This window comes from Brachycentrus maculatus, unplaced genomic scaffold (genome assembly GCF_059751285.1).
Source record: "Brachycentrus maculatus isolate JH-2025_06_01 unplaced genomic scaffold, ASM5975128v1 h1tg000123l, whole genome shotgun sequence".
Lineage (NCBI taxonomy): Eukaryota > Metazoa > Arthropoda > Insecta > Trichoptera > Brachycentridae > Brachycentrus > Brachycentrus maculatus.
The window spans coordinates 346,745-367,812 of NW_028280876.1; the positions used below are offsets into that span (position 1 = coordinate 346,745).

At 30.0% G+C, this 21,068-nt stretch overlaps 1 protein-coding gene across 1 annotated transcript in view; it reads left to right on the forward strand.

Moving 5' to 3' along the window:
- The first annotated feature begins 3,929 nt into the window (after positions 1 to 3,929).
- Positions 3,930 to 21,068, forward strand: part of LOC148309460 (zwei Ig domain protein zig-8-like) — a 132,395-nt gene continuing 115,256 nt past the window's right edge. Inside the window, exon 1 of the mRNA XM_088260071.1 lies at positions 3,930 to 4,202. The gene's annotated coding sequence lies outside the window, so the exon portion shown is untranslated. The remainder of the gene's footprint in view (positions 4,203 to 21,068) is intronic.

Consider the following 21,068-nt stretch of genomic DNA (forward strand, 5'->3'; position numbering starts at 1 on the left):
AATTACAGGAGTTATTTTCATATTATTTTTTGACATCTCATCAAAGATGAAGAAGAATATGGAAGTCTGGGCATTTACGGGGCTTACGACCGTCATAGGCTGGTTTGAGTGATCACTTTACACACGTGTAACATTCACCAATTCTACCCATTATTGACAACCACACTACTCAAATTCTTGGAAGTTCTATATATATGAACCAATTTAGAAACCTTGTTCATGAATCACTAAAACTTCACTAGAGACATCTATTGCTTAAAAAAAAAAAAAAAAAAATTTCTTTATATCTCACCAATAGATGTCTCTAGTGAAGTTTTAGTGATTCATGAACAAGGTTTCTAAATTGGTTCATATATATAGAACTTCCAAGAATTTGAGTAGTGTGGTTGTCAATAATGGGTAGAATTGGTGAATGTTACACGTGTGTAAAGTGATCACTCAAACCAGCCTATGACGGTCGTAAGCCCCGTAAATGCCCAGACTTCCATATTCTTCTTCATCTTTGATGAGATGTCAAAAAATAAGGTACATATTGATAAAAAGAAGAAAAAAACAAGCAAACGACACCATGGAGTAGTTAAGTAGACGCTAGACTGCAAAACTGGTTCGATTCCTGCCAAGTGCAAAATAAATTTAAGAAATATTTATATTCAATTGGTCTGGGTGTTTGCGATGTATTTTTCACATTTACCTTCCCTATCCTTACTATCCTACCTGCAGACAATCCTCTAAGAAAAGAGGCTTTGCGGGTTATTCCTTTTTTTTAATGACAAAAATTAATATTAACTTTTGACATCTCATCAAAGATGAAGAAGAATATGGAAGTCTGGGCATTTACGGGGCTTACGACCGTCATAGGCTGGTTTAAGTGATCACTTTACACACGTGTAACATTCACCAATTCTACCCATTATTGACAACCACACTACTCAAATTCTTGGAAATTCTATATATATGAACCAATTTAGAAACCTTGTTCATGAATCACTAGAACTTCACTAGAGACATCTGTTGGTGAGATGTAAAGATGCTTTTTTATTAAGCAGAAACTCTTATATTAGTATGTGAGATCCGAATCCTGGATTATAATCACACACATGAGAAACGCCAGAAAATACCATTTTCATTTTTATTATTAGGCTTATAATTTGACCAGATAATTTATTTACAACATTTTGAGTGTGTCCAAATACTTGTTCACAAAATCTGGATTATCTCCAATTACAGGAGTTATTTTCATATTATTTTTTGACATCTCATCAAAGATGAAGAAGAATATGGATTCCATATTCTTCTTCATCTTTGATGAGATGTCAAAAAATAATATGAAAATAACTCCTGTAATTGGAGATAATCCAGATTTTGTGAACAAAAATTAAATTTTTGACAATAATTGTCATTATTGTATCGCCTTGTTATGGTTTTATCACACTTATGTTAGCTGTGATGACACTTAGGTGTATGATTTTAGTTCAATGATATTTGTGGGTTTATAATGGTTATGAGTTATTCTTGTTGTTACGAAGATGGCCTTCGAATATCCTGCTCTATCCAGAACATCCTCTGAATTTTAGCCCAATCCAGACGCATTTTTTTCACATTTTGAATATTAATTAAAATCTCAAATAGGAAACATTGGATCCAAAGACAAGGCAGGTAAAATGTTTGTGAAAATATTTAATAATAAATTTTTAATCTCGTATATTCTACTATTTTATATAATCTCTAGGCTTTACGTTCAGGGAGATTAAACCCCGAGTAGGATTGTTAGGTACTTGTTTCATCAAAGTTCAACCACAATAAAGGACCTTTTCAGGAAATGACAATCATCCCTTCACTCGAGAATCACTTCAACAGGTTAATTGAAACGGTCATTGAAATGAAATTACGCAGAAATATAAGGGAATTATTCGATCAAGTTTCGAGAAAACTTGTGTGAAAAGATTATAAAAATGATTTTACATAAATATAAAAACACAAGAAGTAATTTTTTTTATTATATTATTGTTTCCGTGAATAATGTTCTGATCAAAGGTTGTGCAATAAGAATGTTTTTGTGTTTTCAAACCATTGATTTATTGTTTTTCTACAAATATTGTCATCACATACTACTATATCTATTTTATATCTAGGAAGCATGTTCACAAGGGATGGAAAAGTGGATAAGGATATTGAGAGAAGAGTGAATGCAGGGAATAGAATAAATGGTGCTTTTAACAGAGTGATTGGGAATACGAATATGTCCATGGAAGCCAAGCTAGCGGTTCACAACGGCGTGCTAGTACCGACACTAATGTATGGAAGCGAAACATGGAACTGGCAAAGGAAGGATGAAAGCAGAGTGAACGCTGTTGAAATGCGCTCCCTCATACGAAAATCATTGTATGACAGAATGAAAAACGACGATATAAGAAAGGAATGTAAGGCTGAACGAGGAATAATCGAAAAGATTAGGAAGAGCTCTTTGCGGTGGTATGGACATGTGGAGCGAATGGATAGCGAGAGAATGACTAAGAAAATATATGTGGCGAATGTGAGAGGGAAAACAGAACGTGGACGACCGAAAAAGACTTGGCACGATCAGATCAATCAGAACCTAAAATCTGGCGGTGTCAAAAGTCTGCGTAATCGGAGGGCATGTATGACTAGATGTATGGATGTGAAGGAGGCGAGGAGTGTATGTCAGGACAGAAGAGTGTGGCGTTCCATCCTCTCTGCCTACCCCTGCGGGGAAACGGCGTGATGGTAGTAGTAGTAGTAGTAGTACATACTACTACAGATATCCTGTGTTAAATTTGTAAGCGTAAAATTTGTGTATTGAAATGAAAGTTCAAATGTAATACAAAACATTATAGAATCCAGATATACTGGAAACGTTTCACTTAACTCATATTTGAACCAAATTTTGTTCAAGTATAATAAGTTCTAGGTATATATATATCCTGATCCTAAATAAATATAAACAAAACGATTCTACTGAATCTAGCCTATTAATAAATATGTACAATGAAAATTTTCCGTATGAAATGTATTAAAATACATGGTACAACGGGGTTGTCAATTATTTCAAAATGTTTCTGTAAACTTTCAAATATTTTTTTATTTAAAAATTCATTTTTGTTTGTAGGATCGTGGTTTGTATGCCCAAAAATGTCCAACTCGACAAAAATATCATTTATAGGGATAAAAATTTGCAAGAACCGGTATTAGAGCCAAACTAATGTATGACAAAAATTTCGTTAATTATTAGTTATATTTTCTTTCTTTACAACTTTTTCTAAATATGGTCAACGACATATTGGACATACTCATTTTAATATAATATTTACATATGTTTTGACTCATTTTCGCTGCAGATGATTTTATAGCATATAAATATCAATCATAATTCTTATGAAATAATTTTGTTTAAATCAAATTACTTTGTCTTGTGTTGTATTCCTTGTTTTATCTAGATATAACTTTGCGGGTATGTATGAGATGCATGAACGTGGAAGAGGCGAAGAATGTTTGCAAAGACAGAGTGGTGTGGCGTTCTATTCTCTCTGCCTACCCCTGCGGGGAAGCGGCGTGATTGTTAGTTAGTCAGATAAAACAAGCAATACAACATGTAAATGAACGTCTCTGAACGATGTTTAGTGAGGCGTTCATAAAAAAAAATTGGAAATATTATATTACAGTATTGTGTAAAGTATTATAAAAAAAATCATAATAAATAATAAAAAATGAAAACCAGCATGTTAAATTATTTCAGTAAAAAGTAAAAAACACTAGCGCCTAAATAAATGCAATACGCATAGCATATAAGGTGAGCCGAAAGACGAACACCTCGCAATACGGAGTAATCAAATTCCATCCCCTGTTTTCTTATATCCTGCATCCCTCTCTCGTTCGGGTGTTTCCGGCGGCTAACGACGCGCCACTAAATCAGTTCGGGTTACTCTGTCGTCGGGGGTGGACGCGTGCCGCCAGTCAAATTTCGACCAGAAACTACGACAATTCGCACAAACGTATGAAATTTGTGGTTAGGTACTGATGTGCGCGGAAAAAGTGGTTTAAAAGTTGCAATACTGTGATTGTTTGCGTTATGTTATAGTTCTTAAATTGTTTATTTTCAATACTTTTTTATTGTGATTGACAAAATGTTTGGTTCAGGAAATACATACTTTATGAAGATGAGGAAAATTTAGTTTTGAAAACAGGTAAGAAATACAGTAAATATATTTTTTTTTAAAACAATTTTAAACGATTTTTATTTTAAGTTATTTTTTATCGATTTTTATTAATAATATCATGCGTTTTCGTTATTTTTAATATCTTTGAAAATAATAATAAAAATTGATATGACGACAACTAAATAGCGTTTTTATAGATTTCATCGTTACCGTCATCATCAGACTGGGTTTGTATCTAGTCGTTGGTGAAATACAATAAGTACGTAAAAAGCTATGTAGTTATTATATTATCATATCAAATGTAGTTCTTAAATTCAAAACTAAAAAAATACTTTTAAAAGTATTTTTAATATTTTTTTGAATGGGTTTTTTGGGTGAATGTGATTTTTTATTACATTCTAACATTTTTCAAATTATTTTACAAACATATGAATATTTACATACAATTATAAAGCAGGTATAAATATAAAATACACATGTTTTAATTTATATTTCGCGTAAAAAATTGTGTCAAATAAATGTATTTTTTTTCAGAAGGGTTTTTCCACATTACAATTTTAATAAAATTTTGAATTCATCGTTGAATTACACATTTCCTGTGACACAAAATCATTTTTTATCATCCGCATTGATAAATTAGCCTGCTTTTATAATTAAGTCGTTAGACAGGCGACGTGGAGTAGGTGTATAGACGTTTGACTGCAAAACTGGCGTCGCGAGTTCAATTAATTGAAGACATTTTTGTTTTCAATTGTTCTGGGTGTTTATGATATTCTTTACAATTACCTTCCCTTTCCTTACTATCCTAACTGAAGATAATCCATTTAAAAAAGAGTATTTGCGGGTTATAAAGAAGAACATTTTACCACTATGGGTGAAGTTTGGAATTCAAATCCTTTGGACTAAAAATTAATATAAATTCTTTCGTTAACTCCAATGTTTATTCAATATATTTTGGATCTTAAAAAAAAAAGATTTTTTTCTAACAGAACTTAATTATTAACTTTTCACCGCATTGATCAAATCCAATATTTTTCGTAAGACATTCGGATGGATTTAATTAGATAAATAAGGTTTGTAGTAGAAAAAGTTAGGTTTTCGAATAGGTAAAAATATCACTTAGAGGTAGAACAGTGCCAGTCAATTATGCAAAATATATTCTTTTAATTTTTATACTGTATCAAAATAACTGAGCTGAGCTTCGTAAATGAAAACAATGAATGAATTCTCCTTTCTGATTTTTATCAACAAAACATTTTTTTTTTAAACCTTTAAATATCGATTACTTACAATCCGGATACCCTAGTCCCAACTCCAAACCAAAAAGCAATCAGTTAAAAAACTTATAACCTTTGAAAATATTGAAAGGTTGCCTGCTAGATATTTCAGATGAACAATGAAAAAACCTTTTTGTTGTCCGAGCGCATCCCTTTTGAAACTATTTTACATATTGCCTTTATACTAACGTAGTTCACACATTTTTGGATGGGTGACGTTTTTGCTATAGTGGTATTTTTGGCTTTGACTGGTGACTTTGCAAGGTTACATTCTAACTTTTATTTATTTAATTTCATTTTATCACGTTTTATCACAATATTTATTTGTTATGTAGAGGTTAAGCTTTCAATAAAAGCTTTCGCTGATTTGAGATTTTAAAAAAATACACAAAGGAATTCGTTACATCGAGTTTTCACTATATTTTAAATGATGATACCCAACTTATATAATAGGAATAACTTTTTTTTATGTTTTTAAAGTCATTTTCGTTTAATACTATCTCAATGGCAGTTGGACTAAATTGTAAAATACAAATCCGAGATTATATGATGAAAAAACAAAACAAATTAATGGTTTTTAAAAAAAAATTACATTTTTCGGAGCTTAAAAGCCATTTAAGTCATATCACATCTTGAAATTATTATATATTTCGCAGCGTAATACTAAAGAAAACGTTTAATCCAATGTAAGGATATAATCTTTATGGACTGAGTAGGTGTTGTATCAATTTGATGTAAGGCGCGTTTACACTAGCGAGAAAAGTCTAACGAGTTTCATAGAAAGCTCTTGCAGGACTGTTTACATAATCACTTCTTATTTTTCTTATTTTTAAAGACCTTAAGGATCTGTCTCTCTTGGGATGTTGACTGCCAGCTATCTTCCCACCTTTTTGGAGGTCTGCCTGGGGGTCTACGTCCTTCAGGTTTTCCTTGAAAGCCGATAAATGGATATCTGGCTTTAGACTTCTATTTACATGCTCATTCCAGTATCGCCTTCGTTGTCGTCCCACCTCACCATATCTTCCGTGTTACGCATGCTCCGGATACCAGTGACCGAGTTTCGTCATGACCGACATCATCAGACTGGTGATTATTAATATCATCTTGAGAAAAATTGCGATCGATCACTAACTCAATCAATTTGCTTTTTTGCCATAATTGTTTTAAACCTCCTTTTAAGGAAACTTATGGAAGTTAAGGTGTTTTCGCGCAGGAACAATTCCCGCTATAGTTTGTGTAAACTGTCGTTCTAGAGTCTTTTGCAAATTTGTTCAAAGTTTTCTAGGTAGGGGTAAGGTGGCTGTAGCTCTATTCATTATAAATAATGTATAAATTACCGAGCACATAATTTATAATTTGAAAAGATTAACTTACAAGAGACTGTACGTTTCATAGACTTAAGTTACAATGTACCTACGATTACAAAAGTTCACGTTAGAAATTGAAGTCTTTAATCTTATCTTGTAATTCGTCAAGGAAGCGTCACACACATAATTGCTTATTTTAATTCAAAATTTCGTTTCTTAAGCGTTTAATTTAAAAGGGTCTATTTTTAGAGGTAAACGATTGAGTTACTATGCCATGTATCCTATAAGTTGATCGACCTTTGGAACCGAATTGTAAGGTTTATTTTTTATTTGTAACATGTAAACATCGATTAAAACCAATATTTTTAGCTTTTCCACTTTATTTTTATTTGACCAGCGACCGGGTTTCGTCGTAACCGACATCATCAGACTGGTGAGAGGCTATACAAATTGTTATGTTATATATAAAACAAGGCAGGAGTTGATTACCGTGATTTGATATAATTTTGTTGAGAAATGAATTGAATTTGAGTGCATTTGAGTATGGAATGATATTAAAAAAAAAAATATAAATTATATTTAAAAAATTGAAATTTAAAAACAATATATTATTTATATCATACAATACTCAAATTCACTCAAATTCACTAAAATTAAATTAATTTCTCAACAAAATTATATCAAATCATGGTTATCAACTCCTGCCTTGTTTTATATATAACATAACAATTTGTATAGCCCCCCACCAGTCTGATGATGTCGGTAACGACAAAACCCGGTCACTGGTCTGGTCAAATAAAAATAAAGTGGAAAAGCTAAAAATATTGGATTCAATCTAATAATATATTCCATCACGAAGATAATAATAATCAATTCCATCACGAAGTGTCAGTGGATAATATTAATCTACTAAGTAAACATCGCTCATTCGTTACAATATTGATAAAACTCCGAAATGGTGTTTTGAAATTTATCAAAAACAAAAAAAATTGTAAAACATATGTTAAAATAAATTATATGTTTATTTATTTTTGGTAATTTTTTTTTCCATATTTTATTAATTATATGTATGTATTACGGCACTTTAGGCATAGCCTGTGTTGAGCCGAAATGCATACATGCTAATTCATTAAAGTTTTTTTTTTTATTACTTGATTTTAAACATTAATATAAAGGTTGTCTTATAAAAATAATCAAAAATATTCACAAATATTATACCTGGACTCTACTTAAGTCTGTTTCCACCTTGTCAATACCAACGTTAATATATAAATTGTAGTATTCATTTTCTTACTAACCACAATTTATCAGAACTCCTATATATATATATATATATATATATATATATATATATATATATATATATATATATATATATATATATATATATATATATATATATATATATATATATATATATATATATATATATATATATATATATATATATATATATATATATATATATATATATATATATATATATATATATATATATATATATATATATATATATATATATATATATATATATATATATATATATATATATATATATATATATATATATATATATATATATATATATATATATATATATATATATATTTATATATATATATATATATATAAATATATATTTATAAATATATATATATATATATATATATATATATATATATATATATATATATATATATATATATATATATATAAATATATATATATATATATATATATATATATATATATATATATATATATATATATATATATATATATATATATATATATATATATATATATATATATATATATATATATATATATATATATATATATATATATATATATATATGTATATATATATATATATATATATATATATATATATATATATATATATAAATATATATATATATATATATATATATATATATATATATATATATATATATATATATATATATATATATATATATATATATATATATATATATATATATATATATATATATATATATATATATATATATATATATATATATATATATATATATATATATATATATATATATATATATATATATATTATTTTTTGACATCTCATCAAAGATGAAGAAGAATATGGAAGTCTGGGCATTTGCGGGGCTTACGACCGTCATAGGCTGGTTTAAGTGATCACTTTACACACGTGTAACATTCACCAATTCTACCCATTATCGACAACCACACTACTCAAATTCTTGGAAGTTCTATATATATGAACCAATTTAGAAACCTTGTTCATGAATCACTAGAACTTCACTAGAGACTTTTAATATGAAAATAACTCCTGTAATTGGAGATAATCCAGATTTTGTGAACAAGTATTTGGACACACTCAAAATGTTGTATATATATATATATATGTATGTACTCAGAGATAAACTTCTGTCTTCATTACTACGACATAACCTCCTACATATACCAGATTTGTGAACAAGCATATTTGGACAAACTCAAAATGCTGTCACTAATAGTACAAATCTCTTTTGATTCTTCCCTAGAAATTGAACTCGGGGCCTCCATCATGGTTAACAAACACGCTAACCATTTCCCTACGGAGGCAAACTATATATGTATATGTAATGTGCTATTGATCAAATATACAGAACTGATCAATAATTATGCTGTCTGTGTTTGAAAATGTAAAACGTCCTTTCAGCAATTTATCATGTGATATGTTTGACGGAACGGTTTGATATTATTGACAATTGTATTGAATGTACTTTCTGATAACTAATATTGTATTGATCTGAGCAACTGTTTAAATTTTTCTGTCCAGATAAAAAAATACAAATATTTTTAAACTCTAAACGGTCTTTGTAAATTTAACGTTTTTTTTATAAAATAAATAAAATTTTAAAAAATGCACCTTACCTAAGTTTTACTTGGTAAATACTAGAAAAGGGGGATTTAATATATATATATATATATATATATATATATATATATATATATATATATATATATATATATATGTATATATATATATATATATATATATATATATATATATATATATATATATATATATATATATATATATATATATATATATATATATATATATATATATATATATATATATATATATGTATGTATGTATATATATTCAAATATATATACATACATACATGATTATTTTAAGTTATATAACTTTAATGTTTAATTAAGTGTTTCATTTGAAAAAAAAATACAATAACAACAATGCAGCATTCTTGTATGTTTAATTTCCAATGCATTTGTGATAATTTGCTCGATAAAACGATATTATAAAAATAACTGCATTGGACAGCTGAAACAATATTTGTTATTTTTTTATGCAATATCGTCGATAACAAAGGGTTGTCAACTTTTTTTTAAATAAAATTTTATAACCACTCCTTTAAAGGTAGGTACAAATATATTACAAAGTGTATTATTTAACCTAAAATTATGAAACTTGATTTTGCTGCTGAAATTTGCCATTGAATTCTAACTAATAAGTGTACAAATCTAACTTACTAACTTACCGTCACACTGCTTCGCCGCAGGAGTAAGCAGAGAGCATTGTTACACTACTCTATCTTTGTAAATATTATTCAGCTCTTTCATATTCATACACACGCGCTGATTATTCCGACTCCTGACCTGACCGCTTTCAAGTGTTTAATACACTTGATAATGCCAAGTTTTCCTCGGTCTTCTTCTGATCCATTTTATTGTAACTCCTCATACATATTCGCCGATAATTCGGCTCAATTCTTTGACCTGCATTGACATACTAAATTAAAAATCAATTACTTTTTTAATTTATTGAATTTTTTTTACAGATGATGGATTTGTTCCATTATTAAGTTTTATTTAATTTAAATTAAGGTTTTTACTTTGGTTGCAAGATTTTGCTTCTTAGCAGTTAAACCCCCCCCCCCACCCCGATGTATATGTATTCTGTATATTTTATTTAATTTTAAATGTTGAACGAACAAAATACATTGCAATATTAATATTAATATTAATATATATAAATTGTAATATTCAAAAAAAATATATAAATAATAAACTGACATTAACCAAGGAAAATATCAATTAAACTATTCTACATTAGAAATTAAATAAATACAATTATTAAAGAACAATCCCAATTTAGTGTTTATTCGATTGATTTTATAGGCAAATACATACGTGTGAATTAAATTTAGAAAAAAAATGTAGAGTGAGGCAACCCTGCCCTAGAATCTAACAGCGATTTTAGTATAAATACTGCAATAATACAAGCAACACCATTCTAACTTCAAACAAGTAAAGGAATAACATTCAACATGCAGATCCAAAGCATAGTCATTGCTGCCTTCTTGGTCATCGCTGCTCTCATGGTAAGATTGATAAATTATTTAAAAATTAATCATTGAAAACATTAATATTATATTTTTAAAATATATTTAATTTATCAAAAACCCATTATTAGCAATTAAAAATGCTTTCTCTGTAATAATTAATTGGTAACAATAAAATTACATTAAAATACTTATATAATGAAATCATGCATTTGAAATATAACGCATTTTCAGCGTATTTATGAATAAATTAATTAGGGCAAAACTAGAAATAATATATGCATATTTTATTTTTAAATTATTTAATAATATTGTACTTATACTCAAAAGTAACTTAATATTGATCCAATTATTGCCTAGCAGATTTTTATTACTTCAATTTACATAAATATACCTGTAGATGAAAACATCTGTTAGTTTTCGAAACTAGCCGTGTGTAATGAAATAAAACTCATTAAGTGGTATCATACAACATGTCATTCCACTAAGTTAATGCCGAATTAATGAGTAATATAACACATATGTATGTTTAACAAAGTCAGTTATTATCTGAGTATTGTTTCATAGCATTACATTAATAATATAATGCTTAGAAACAAGCGACACTCGCCAAAAGAATACTTTGAGTTCTCCATGCTTCAATACAAACTTCACACGATACAAAAGTGAAATCCTCATAGTTTTTTTCCTTTTTAAATATCATTTACTTATTCTTCAATATTTCACTGTTTTTTCTCCAAAAAATATCTGTTTCTCAATAGCTTTAAATAGTACAGATTTTTTTTCATGTTTTTTTGTATGGTCCAATCCTTTTGTTTTTTCGTATTTTATATTCATACTCACTTTTGTTTAAAATTCAGCTATTTCTTCATTCTATATATTAAACATAAGGTTAAAATTATTGTTAAGTATTATTACATTTTAACTGATAATTTAAAATGATTAAAAAAAATAGTTCAAATTTAAGGCTTTGAACGTAGTTTGAGAAATTTATTAGATTGAAAAGATTCAAAACTGCTTTATTTCAGTAACGTGTTAGTGTTATTCCTATATCCTACAATAAACTCCTAAATTAACTTGTAAGCGCGTAAACAGTTTTTTTCGCTTTTCTCAACAAAACTTTTTTTTAGTATTTGGCAGTTATCCAGTGACAGGATATATATTTCTGCCAGTGTCAGCCTTATTTTAATCTTTAAAGAAAATAATTATAATAAGCAATAATAACATGAATTCTGAATTATGAATTATCGTATCGAATTGGCGTATCGGGTTGTGGTCCCGTGGTTAGTGTCGCGAACTCTTAAGTCAAAGTTTCTCGGTTCGAACCCACTCTACCTTAATTTGATACCGATTTTTAAAAATGAGCCGTTTAGGCTCACAGAAAATGTATGAAATTGAAATAATTGTGTAAAATAATAAAAATACAGATATTTCTTTTTTTTAATAAAATTTAAAAAAAACGTTTTGAATTAAACTATTTCATGGTTAATACCACTATTAATTTAAATCTATTGTTACACGTATTTCGAACCATTCAACATCACACGATGTTTGATAATGTTGTTAAATCCATCGAAATACGTGTAACAATAGATATATAATAGTTAATAAGTGGTATTTATTATACTAAAAAAAAAAATTACCCATCTCACCCTGGAGGTCCCCGGGTTCGATTCCCAGAAGGGGGTGAAAATAAATATTATTGATTTTACAATTTTTTGAATTTTGCCCTGGACTAGAGTTCCTGAGCGAAGAAGTGATCCCCTTGCCTTCGTGTAATTAACGATCAATATAACACTATATCAATACGATCCAGTGTTCTATGCCCCATTAGGTGTGGAAAAGGTTTAAAAAAATATATGAAAAATTCACTTACCAATAAGAATTTCATTTAAAGCAAAATAATAATAACAATAAACGAAATTTTCGTCTTACATAACTTTTATAGGGTTGGCAAAAATTTTGATTTTTTTTTTAATAAAATAAATATTTTCAGGGCACCGCCACCGCATCCCCAGGATACAGGCCACCAAAGGGCTACAAGAGATACTATTAATTTAATAATATCAACCATGCAATACCAGAAATAATAGGCCTTCAATAATGTTTTGTCCACCTGTATAACTACTCTTTGTTTTTATTTTTTTCAATCTAGCTTACATTAAATGTATCTGGAATATAATGGCTGTTGAATAAATTTTCCCGTCACACAATCTGTCATTTTTTTTTTTTTTTTAATGTTTTCTTTACTATCATGTGTTATTGTCACTTTAATAAGGCAAAGGGGTGAACAGAGAGGATGTCATTTTATATCTCTCAATACTGACTTACAACCTCAAATTCATAGTACATTAAATCATGCAAAACCAATCTGAAAATATCCAATAAAAGGTAAAAACACACACATATACAGGGTTATTCATTTCGTGGTTTTAAGATGAAAATGCTGGCATTTGACGCTTATCGAATTCAATTGTCATTTGAAGTATCTTAATTAATTAAACCATATCCGCTCCCTAGGTGGAGCATATGGAGTCCACAAACTGTCTCCAGGCTTTTCTGTCGGCTGCCAGCTCCCTTGCATCATCCCAAGTCAGATCCGCGTCCCGAAGTTCTGACGAGAACTGCCGACAAAACAAGCAGTGGTCGTCCTGGGCGGGGCGAACCTGATGCCTTGTAAAAGAGGCAAGCTTGATTAAGGCTCTCAGGAGGCATGCGGAGTACATGGCCAAGCCAACTGAATCGCCTTTTCTGGACGACAGTTGTGACCAAAATTTGCTGCGTCCTACGCCTTGTCTCTTAATTCCTCACAAAGTCAAACCACCGCACGCCTAAAATTCTCCGCAGACACCTGTTCTCGAAGCTCAGTACACGGCTGCTCTGGGCCCTTGTAAGGTGCCATTTTTCACAGCCGTATAAGAGAACAGGAGCAATGCAGGCATTGTATAGGCGGCATTTGGTCTTCACCGAGTATAAATCCGATCTCCAGACAGCCTTCATACTGTTAAATGCGGACCCTGCGAGTCCTAATCGCACTCCCAGTTCCTTTTGAAGGCTGCCATTTTCAGTCGCGTACACTCCCAAGTACTTGAAACTCTCGACCCTTTCGATGCGCTGGTTACTCAACATCAAGGGTTGTTGGGCATCTAGGCATGAGCTGTTGCACAACACATGGGTTTTTGCAACATTTATTGTAAGCCCCATGTGTGTAGAGTACCTATTGACCCTGTCGACGATTAATCGAAGACCCTCGAAGACCCAAGAAGTATATTAATATTAGTTAATATTAGTGTTTTGTCATTTACGATAATGCATCGTTCAACAAACAAACAACGAGTTGAAACTATTTAAGCTTACTTTAAAAGTGGTGATTTATACGTACCCACTTTTCGCGCAATATACGTGCTGTTTATGGCCGTCATAATCGACCAACTACGCAAATAATCGGTAAAATTATGAAGATTATTGAAGAGAGTAGAAGCGTTACTGATGTAAGGTTGTCGTAATGTCGTTACTGATGTTTGGTGTGCTCTATGGTCGAAAGGTGTCATTGCCCGTATTTTTTCGAAAATGCCAATGGCCAGACGGTTACTCCTGGCCTGACCACACATGCCTAAACCATCTCAACACATCTTTCTTTATGAATTGAGAAAAATGAAGAAGAAAAAAAAATAAAAATACATACATGTACTCGTATGTTATACATGTGATGTACAAATGTTTGTGTATATATATAGAATGACTTGTGTTTTATGCGATTTTTTAAGTAATACTTATATGATTACAATTTTGATGTTTATAATAGGAAATGAATCTATGAGAAATGTTTATTTTTTAAATAAACATACACACAAACACATCGCTCACTCTTTTTAAGAACGTCATGTAACAAAAATCATCAATTTTCAGTTGCGCATGTTTTTGGAATGCTCAGAAACTGTACTATATCCCAGCAAAAGTGGCATATTTTTAACTTAATATTTACCCGCTACAGGGCAGAAAGTGTTGTTTCTGCATTTTGAAGAAAAGGTATTGTTTAATTATTTTTTTAAATAAACTTAATATTTTTCAAATGGAGATAAAACATTCAGGTTTTACCTAAAAATTCAGTTGCACAGTAAAAAGTTCAATAAATGGCTTGATATTTATTTTTAATACATTGTATTATTTTTTTAACTTTTAAAACGATCTACTGAAAAATCTAGTTTTTTGATTTATGATGTTTTTGAAAGGAGTGAGCGATATGCAAAAATCCACATACATATCGTAGTCATACAGGAGAAAGTGACCAAGTGCATTGTTTTACAAAAACGTGATCATTGACTATTTGATGTCTTACTACCTTAATATTGCCTTGAAAAAATCTCAAAAGATTTTAAACTTGGAAGTATAATATATCGACTTTGACTTACTGCATTGGTGTTTATTTTCTTGCCAAGCAAAAGTGACTTAAATGGCCGTCCTGAGCATTTTATGTTTTGGTAGTTGGTCACTTTCTCCTGTACGACTACTATATATATCCACACAAATATTTGTACCATATAAAGACTTCAACTATCAACTGTGTCATTGAAACCTAAGGAAGGCAAATGTATATTATATACTCCAAGGATCCTTTGGAGCCGAGGGTTTCCAGGTGGCATCCTCTTACATAATGCCCGCAAGATTTATTGCCCTGCGCCGACGTTTCGGGAAGAGCTTACGCTTCCGTTTTCAGATCTACGGAAAGCGTACGCAGCTTAATCTTCAATAAATACACTAGTGACGATTTAAGCTCTCGGCGAATAATTAATCCTGGTCGATCCTTTATTCAAATTAGAAATCCTGTTTCGTTTTTAAATGGAATCTCATTAATGTTGAATCCGGTATAAATTGAGATCGGTTTATTTTGGAGTTATTTTTATTATCTTTGAAGAGATTACGAGAAATCTATTTATCTAGAATTATTTAAATAACATCATTGATCGCCAACATAGGGCACAGCAAAGATTTTACATCCACCCCTACAAAAAAACCCTACCTATACAAAGAAACCAATTTTAATTAGTACAACATTTTGAGTGTGTCCAAATACTTGATCACAAAAGCTGGATTATCTCCAATTATAGGAGTTTTTCATATTATTTTTTAACATATAATCAAGGATGAAGAAGAATATGGAAGTGTAAGCTGGTTTAAGTGATCACTTTACACAAAAAATACTTCTTTTCATCTCACCAATAAATGTCTCTAGTGAAGTTCTAGTGATTCAAGAATAATGTTTCAAAGTTGGTTCATGGATATTAAAAAACATATTCTTAGAAATTAACATATAAAAATATTTAAATATAAAAAAACACAAAAACATGAATATTCTGATTGACAACTAATTTATCTATCATCCGGCTCTTTGGTTTTGTAAAAATCAATCCGATCATTTCCTCAAAAAATGTTGGTGACCACCTAAATTTATTTATACCTCTCCTGGGAATCGAACCCGGAACCTCAAACACGGTAGCAAAATGTGCTAACAACTATGTTACACTATGAAGACGGAAAAAAATACTAAGAAATGTGTGTTGAAATAGTTTTGACATGTGGCATTAATGAGTGAGGAATGAACTTATTGTTATTACTTTTTTTATAACCCTTATCCGCACCCAACGGTGCATAGAGCACTGCGTCGAATTGACGCAGTGTTATCTTGATCATTACTTACATGAAAGCAAGGTGATCACTCTTGCGCTTCAGGAACCAGTCCAGGGTAATATTAAATAAATATTACAGTGTAAAATCACTAGTATTTATTTTCACCCCCCCTGTACACTCCAGTTTCACTCCAGTACGGTAGCTTAACACGCTGACCATTACACCACGGAGGCGGACATGTAAGGTGGAGGAATGAACAGTAAAGCAAATATATGAGGTGAATGCGGTTTGAAATAGAATTAAAGAAAGGCTTAAAAAACAAAGCATGATCAAATTCTTCATCAGGTTTAGTCGCGGCATTCTAGGAGATATCTGAAAAGATGATAAAAAAAATATGCAGCTCATAATTCGACTAGTTATTATATTCACAACATCTTGAGTGTGTATCCTTTGATTTGGACACTCTCTATATGTTGTGAAATAAATAAAATGTCTATTGCCCCATACATTTGTAAGTGTACATTAAACTTGGCATGATAAAATTTTTAAAAAGGTTTGGTCTGGGCATACTAGAAGATATCTTAAAAAGTGATTATTTTTTTATGCAGCTCATAATTCGACCAGTTATTTTATTCACAACATTTTCAGTGTGTATCCTTTGATTTGGACACTCTCAATATGTTGTGAAATAAATAAAATGTCTATTGCCCTATGCATTTGTAAGTGTACATAAAACTTGGCATGATAAATTTTTTAAAGGGGTTTAGTCCTGGCATACTAGAAGATATCTTAAAAAGTGTTTCTTTTTATGCAGCTCATAATTCGACCAGTTATTTTATTTACAACAACTTGAGTGTGTATCCTTTGATTTGGACACTCTCAATATGTTGTGAAATAAATAAAATGTCTATTGCCCTATATATTTGTGACTGTACGTAAAACTTATAATAAATATAATAGAACCCTTATCCGCACCCCAATGGTGCATAGGGCTGTGTCTTATAAATGCAGTGTTATAATGATCGTTTTACACATGAAGGAAAGGTGATCAGCCCTCCGCTTCAGGTACCAGTCCATGGTAATATTGAATAAATATTACATTGAAAAAAATACTTACATAAAACTTGGCATGATAAAATTTTTAAGAGGGTTTAGTCCTGGCATACTAGAAGATATCTTAAAAGGTGATTTTTTTAATACAGGTCATAATTCGACCAGTTATTTTATTCACAACATTTTGTGTGTGTATCCTTTGATTTAGACACTCTGAAAATGTTGTGATATAAATAAAATGTCTATTCTCTCATACATTTGTGAGTGTACCCATATACCATAAAAGTACATTAAGTAGTTATAGTATAAAATGAATAAAATTACATTTGGTGTCGAGCAAAAAATGGAATTGGGTTTTGCATAAAACCCACGCAATGTTATTTAAAAATAAATAAACCGATTAATCTTAACTGCCTAATGAGTGGGGCCTAAAAATTCAGATAATTGTAATTAGAATAACAAAGTAGGAATCTTCATTAAAAATTCCCTTGAAATTTCCATTATTTCGCCTACATAATAATTTATTTTGTAATTTTAAGTGGTTTCTTTTTAAATACTTTTTATTGCGTGTAATTAGACCACGGAGTATCGAACTATCGTCTAAAAATGATCTTGATACTTTGATTTAGTTATGTATTCAATGTAAATTTTAATGTTTCTTGATAAATACCACTATTTATTTAAATGTTTTAAATTATTAAACGAAATTTTATTAAGATTTTGAATATTTTATTTATTGTTTCGGCATTAACTTTGTGGTAAGATATGTTACAATGATTATAGAAAACACTTCGTTTTTTACCACTTGAGTTTTATTATAGACTACATGTTTCAGAAGTTAAACTTCCATCATTCAGGTCTGTATAATAACTGTTATTATACAGACCTGAATGATGGAAGTTTAACTTCTGAAACATGTAGTCTAAAATAAAACTCAAGTGGTAAAAAACGAAGTGTTTTCTTTAATCATTGTAAGATTTTGAATGTTTTGAAACACGTGTAATAAAGATATAGATATGTTTTTTCTAGAGTAAAAATTCAATTTTAATTACTAAATAACTGCTTTATATCAGAATATAACAAAAATATAGAATGCCACACAAATCTGTATTTGCAAACATTCTTCGCTCCTTATTTATTTATTTTATCTACGGGATTACTGCCTTTAACAAAAAATAACATAGAAATTAGAAATTAAGATAGATTACATAGAAAATAATAATGAATAATATAAAATTAAAATAACAATTATGAAAATTGAAAAGATAAGTATTAATCGAAGCTAATAATCGAAATAAAATTTACACCAAGAGATCCAAAAAGTGCTCTGTATATTTTTACTTAAAGATGTTTAATGATGTATTAAGAATTTCAACAAATATTAACAGTAAAAATATCAAATTTGTATTAAATTTAAAATGTCCCTAATTATTGCCATATCTTAGAATTCTCGGAATAGGAGAATTCTCTTCCACATTAATGCATTTCCTCATACATACCGTCAATTATTTCGACTCCTCGGCTGTCCAAATTTAAAACACAGTAAGGGACATTTTTTTTGTAGTAGGTTTTTTTTGCATTTTTGGACTAAGTAGAGTCTACTTAGTCCATAAATGCAAAAAAAAACCTACTACAAAAAAATGTCCCTTACTGTGTTTTAAATTTGGACAGCCGCCCTTTCTTATCTACTGAGTATTTGAAGTACTTGAGCATGCCAAGTTTTTACTCGTTCTTCTTTTGCTTCTTTTTCAAAGCGAATTCGCCACATATATTTGTTTAACCGTTTTTCCTTACTCATTCGTTTCGCCTGTCTTAACAACTTCAAAATAAAGAAAAATATTTCAAAGAATGTATGCAGATTTTATTGTTTTGTGTTTTTAGTAGCCTCTGTCGTGTAATGGTTAGCGTGTTGGAGGTCCCGGCTTCAATTCCTAACGGAGTCAAAAAAATATATGTGATTTTCACTGCAATATTTGTTTGATATCTAAATCACTTGTACTTGTACCAAAAACGCAGGACTGATCGATCACCTTGCCTTCATTTAAAAAACACTCAAGATGGAATTTTAGATACTATGCAGTGCCTTATGCGCTTTTGGGTGTAGATAAGGGTAAAATAATAAGAATAAAAAGAGGTATGTGGAGGTTGGTATCAAGATGTGATAGTGTGGGAGACCATTTACTTGATGTAGGTACATGATACCAAAAAGGTATCACAACAAGATGGAGTTATTGACAATTTCTTCTCGCGTCTTAAGAATTATCGACTTTATACAGTTACGGTCGGATTTTGCCGAAAAATCTATGACAAATCTGTCCGATCTCAAAATTTTAATTAAAATTCGACAAAATATTATCTTTCCATTCCAAGGGGCTAATCCTCTCAGGAGTAGACGGGCGTAAAGCGGAAAAGGACCACACTAATTGGATTTGAGCCCTGTGCTTTTATATTGATATTCAAATACTACCTCGGTGGGTGTTGAATCAATCTCAATTTTGCCATTCGCCCTTCGCGGTTAAACGAATTGAAATAAAAACATGGGCATATATAACACGGCAATGACTCTGTATTTTTAAAAGTTAATAATGAAATATATTTCCGGGGAGAATCGTATTTCAGTATCTACAGTATCGAGACATAATTATGTGTCCAGCTTTTTGTGCGGTTCTTTGTACTGAAAATGTTTTTTTTTACCTTTCTGGGATTACAGTAATTGACATTCGACTTTTTCTGGGGAGTGGGTTCATTTAACATGAAAAAAAATTCGAGAGCTATTTATTATGAAGATAGAAATCGTATGTATTTTTTTAATAAATCACTATCTCTAGGTTTTATTTTGTGACAAAAATGCATACAAATATCCACATATGTGATTTCTATACAAGTCACCTCATACCAACTGACAAAAGGAATTTGACTTTCATGAACGGCGATACTCATTTGAGGAAAATTCGCACCGACGTTCATTTACGTCCATACTCATAAGGTTAAATGTTAAGAATATTTTTAAAGCGTGAAATGGTGTACTTTTTTAATCTAATTTTTTTCCTAGAATGCAGTTTTGATCGCCAACTCAGTGATAGTTACCCTGATGGATTTTATTTGAGTTTGTTGAGCATTTTTTTAAAAAAGCTTCTGAAACTACTCTGATTGAATTTCATCAAAAATGGTGAAAAAATTGCCTCTCTTGCCTATTGGTAGGACATGAGGTACAAATGATTGGCCAAACAAATTTAAAAAAGTGATGTAGCAGAATGTATAAATAAT